Raw genomic sequence first — 5,282 nt, forward strand, 5'->3', positions numbered from 1 at the left:
CTAAAACACCGCCTTTCAGTAACAATTTTTGAACAGCGGCAAGAAAAGACGCTATAAGAGGCAGCGTACCAGGAGCTTTACTGCTGCCATGTTATTTCTATAAGCCTTCGGATGTTGTTCTTCTGGAGCTACATGATATTTCAGTGCTTTTCTCTGTGTACTGGAAATCGCCACAAAGCCATGTTTAGGGGTATGATTCTCGTTTTGTGAGCGAGAGGTCAAGGATTGAAATCCCGCATGGACCCATTTGAACGCAAATCAGCACTCATTGATGCTGTTTTTTTTTCATCAGTCGAGGTAATCTATCACATCAGTATACTGTTCCAATCTTACTGTGCATGGAAGAGTGAAACACTGCATGCACCATTTGAGGAACAATAACTTACGAATCTATTACCTTACATATTTAATACGCAGAAATCTTGGGAACACAAAAGCGTGTGATGATAAATTTGTCAACGTGTGTTTGCTGGCCTTCTGACGTCTCCCTCGAGGTTTTAAGGCAGCGTTGAGGAAGACGTGGTTCGAGTACACCCCCTTTTTACGAATTACTCTTGTGTTTCATGAAAAATATCAATTAATAAAAATCTTTTCCAGCACAAAATTTGATGTGGCTTGTCGTTTCACCAGATGCATCTGAAGGGCATACACTGTGAGCAAAGCAAAAAAAAAACTTGGTGGGCTTACCACTAAACAGCCGATACCTTCGCTTTCAAACAGTTTTTGCATTATATTTGAACGCAAAGGGATGTTAACTACACTTGTTAAACTAGAACAATAAAAAAAAACGTTAGCCTTTCTGTGAAACGCAACGTTGTACAGACGTCTCAGGCATAAAATGCACGGCTACCGTGTTTAGGTGCGTACAAATGCAGCAATTCGTTTACGTACCTCTGAAATGGGCAAAGTCTTAGTTGAACACATGGTGCTTCCGTTCGCTTTGCCTTCCATAGAACTGTCCTGAGATACGTTCCAGGCACTTGTGTTGTCGTTAGCAGTGAGGGTGTATATCCTCAAGGCCATGTTTGAGGACATTGCAACTATGGCCCCTTCCAAACTGGCCAAGCTCTCCACGATCAGTTTGCTATACGCCTGAACAGGAAGAATGCGTGATTCACGCTATGGTTAGAGCGAAGTGGGTAATCCCTGCAATCACACACATCGCGTCGTGGAATAAAATTACGGAACAATGAATGCGCTATTGAACATTATTAATGCGGGCATAAAAATGAGACGTGAGAGCTAAACTACAGCCAGGCAAATGTTCAAATGAGTATACGTTACTACAAGCCGCAGTCTAAGTTCGTGATGTTGTGTAATAAAAGTGACGCGTGGATAACTACACACGTTCAGTTGTACCACTTCACTAGGTTCTATTTTAAAATACACATTTTCAAAAAGATACGCAGGGTCACATTGGGCAAAGTTTAAGGAAACCAGAACTTCAGGGTAAAGCTGATGCTAGAAGAGATAATTGCTTAGAGATTTTCGCTGCGGAGCCGATATTTCAAAAACAGGGATGCTCTTTGCCAGGACAGCAATTATTCATCTTCAGGGTTGCTGAACTGAGAAAATCAAGCCTGCTCGCCAAAACACTTGTTCCGGTGGCATTTTCTGTTCAACAATTTCTCATCCTTATGTAAAATATACAGATATTCAATGGCATAAAATGCATCAGCAATGTTCCATTCTTTGGTGATTGAGAAAGCTCGTATAGTGAAATGGAGTGATCAGGAAAGTGGCATTTTTAAACGACAATGGTGTAAGTGGGGTGGATTTCTCAAAAATAGTGAACTACAATATTTTGTCGAAGATCCAACGTCACTCTTTGGCTTCAAGTAGGAACTACGCCGCTTGTTCAGGCATTATTTGAACTACAGGAAAAGTGTCAACAACTGCTTGTTAGCATTAAAGACAATGTCTTGTACGTCTCGCAAATTACTTTAAATTATTGACGTGGATCAGGATAAAATATTGTAGTGCCGGCGTTTATCACTGATCTAAATCTAGGCAAAATGGGGCATTTAAATATGGAAATTTGGTTTTCGCTGAGCGCCTGAATATGTCAACGACTTGTGAGCGTAATCTCTGTATTGGTGAATTAACATACACCCATATCTTTACAGCAATAATAAAGTTTGGTTAAAACCTCTGGCCCTATCTAATTGTACGCATGGCAATTCATGATCGCATTTTCTGCCAACTTCGAACGACAAGTCTGAATACTATATATGAAAACTCGACCCTATCGTCAAAAATTATGTCACAGTGGTACCCTGAAGGTAAGTTGAGTATTGAATGACACATTTTAATCACTGAATCCATAAAAGAAGAATGTATTTTGTTTTAAGAAAAGTTGTATTATTGGTAAATGATATCTCACAATCGTAGATGGTGTAACTTTGGGATCGCCTCGCACGGGCAGCCACAAACTCAGCGGTTGCGGATAGCAGTTTCCTATCGGGACGATGTCGCTTCTCACTATGACAAGATTCACGATGCTGCGAAAAGTACAAAAAGTTTGCGTGGTTTGAGTACAATTGTTGACTTGGTCATCACAACCAGTCACAAAACCTAAAAACACCAATTATCACTTTTTATGGTTATACTTCAGAGAGTACATAGGTAACTATTAAGTTAAAATTGTAATCTATGGCGGTCCTTTCAACCTGGTATGCCAGTGCCGTAAGCTTTATTGATTCACATTGCTCAATTCCCAACTACACCACTCCCCCCCCTCTAACTTTTATCCCTGTTTTATATGTTTTATATATTTTCTTGCGTTTGACGGCGTTGACAGACGACTGTGCTGCGAAGAGCGCGTAAAGAACATGCATTTGCAAAGTTTGCTATTCATTATATTTTGTTACATTACTTCATTGAATAGCAAGCTGTAATAATAATAATAATAATAACAATAATAATAATACGAATACAGTGGTCTAACGTCCCACAACCATGATACAATTATGAGAGAGCGTAGTAGAGGGCTCTAGAAATTCCGACTGGGGTTCCTTAACGTGCACCTAAATCTAAGCACATAGTCCTGGTGTGCAATGCAGGATGGCCCGAGCTTTTCGGGCAGCCGAGTTTGCTCCGAGCTCGCTTGCTGTGACCGCAGCACAAGACCATGCGGAGTGCTTTATAGCAGCGTTGATAAAAAAAAACGGATACACGAACGCGCGTGGCGTTGGAAACGCATGTGGGACATGTGCGGCGGTTATCAGAGAAACACCGCGTGCGAGCACGTCAGCGCCGCCACTCACTCAACATTTTAGCACTGCTGCGAGGTCAGCGTGATTGTCGCGCTGTCTTTTTGCCAACTCAGCACGCGCCTACCACAGGCGTGTTCGCGGGCGTATGTCCTCTTTCGCACAGGCTCTTTCGTTCCAGTTGCAGCATGTGAATTTTCACTCTCGAAGGCAGCTAGGGTGCACACACAGCACACTCGTGCTGCTTGTTTCGCTTCTATCAAGTATTGCAGATAAATATAAGGACAGGTAGTCACCAGGGGCGCTCGCATCGTGGTGGCAATAATTGGCAATCGTATTAGTAAGCGCTAATTAGCATGGTTTTACTTAGCCTGCTCACGATTAACGTCACGTTAATTAACATGTTTTAGTTAGCTCACCAACTAGCATGCTTTAGTTAGCCTGGTTCTAGCTTTACATGGCTTCATCAGCACAGTCTTTTCACAATCTGGCTTGATTTGTGATTTGTGGGGTTTAACGTCCCAAAACCACTATATGATTATGAGAGACGCCGTAGTGGAGGGCTCCGGAAATTTTGACCACCTGGGGTTCTTTAACGTGCACCCAAATCTGAGCACACGGGCCTCGACATTTCCGCCTCCATCGAAAATGCAGCCGCCGCAGTCGGGATTTGAACCCGCGACCTGCGGGTCAGCAGCCGAGTACCTTAGCCACTAGACCACCGCGGCGGGGCCACAATCTGGCTTAATCACCTCGGCCTTACCATGACTTGGCGTAATTAGGTTGGTCATAGCATGTCCTGGCCTAACTAGCCAAGTATACCGTCCATCCGAAAAAAATGACAGCATATCCATGGAGTGAATAATGATGAGTGCGGCGAAGCTTCAGAGGAATAACGGTATAAATTGTGAATCGTCTGTATGCCTGTCTATCCATCCGTCCGTCTGTCCCTCTGTCTGTCTGTCCCTCTGTCTGTCTGTCTGTCTGTCTGTCTGTCTGTCTGTCTGTCTGTCTGTCTGTCTGCCTGCCTGTCTGTCTGTCTGCCTGCCTGCCTGCCTGCCTGCCTGCCTGCCTGCCTGCCTGCCTGCCTGTCCGTCTGTCCGTCTGTCCGTCTGTCCGTCTGTCCGTCCGTCCGTCCGTCCGTCCGTCCGTCCGTTCGTCCGTACGTCCGTACGTCCGGCCGTAAGCCTGTCTAAGACGCGTATAAGACGTGTAAGACGCCTATAATGTTATACTGCAGTGTGTAGCAATTGTGATCTGTTTTTTTTTTTTTGAACACACGAAGGAATGTGACCTATATTAGACAAGGCAATCTTGGACATACGGGCTGAAAGTTATCGTACAGTGCACGGGATTTTGCAGCCTCGAATTGACAGCCACTTGTACCCTCCTTTGGTTAAGCCATAGAAAAGTTGTAACAACTGAACCAGATTCAAGAGGTGTCGACTCACTGCACACATTTTGCGAGTGCGATCTTATCATCCACATGAAAGTTTTTGCTATCATTGCCAAGCCTACGTTAGATGAACACATATTTGCGAGAATTCAGTGCGGTATCAATTGTCGTAAGCTGAAAAAATCTATACGCACATAGATGTTTACCCCATGGCACAGATCGGTGACGCACTGGATTCCGCCGAGTATTTGTCTATATCCCTGATCCCCGATGAGGATATGCTGGCCAACACCGCTGTCCAAATCTGGCAATACTATTTTGTCTAACGCAGATGGCCTGTCCCAATTCAATGGTATGCCTTTCTGTCTTCGTATTGCCCCCGTTACCTTCAAGCGTACTGCATAGTCTGAAACGTTAAGTGTGCTTATGCTATCTCGACAGCGCGATAGTGTTTTAATCCACGTTCTCGCAACATCTACGACGTCTCGATGAAGCTCTAGCCTGCCTCTGTAAAAGCTGGCCCATGGCTGAGTATGAAAAAAAAAACCTAGTTTCGCAAGGAAGACAATCGAGGTTCCATGGCACATAGGCAGCAAAGAGGAGTTTCTTATTTGATGCGCTCCCGATATACATACGGCTAAATAAAGGCAACAGTGCCGACTCACAGAGAGGAG

This window comes from Rhipicephalus microplus, chromosome 1 (genome assembly GCF_043290135.1).
Source record: "Rhipicephalus microplus isolate Deutch F79 chromosome 1, USDA_Rmic, whole genome shotgun sequence".
In the NCBI taxonomy this organism is placed as follows: domain Eukaryota; kingdom Metazoa; phylum Arthropoda; class Arachnida; order Ixodida; family Ixodidae; genus Rhipicephalus; species Rhipicephalus microplus.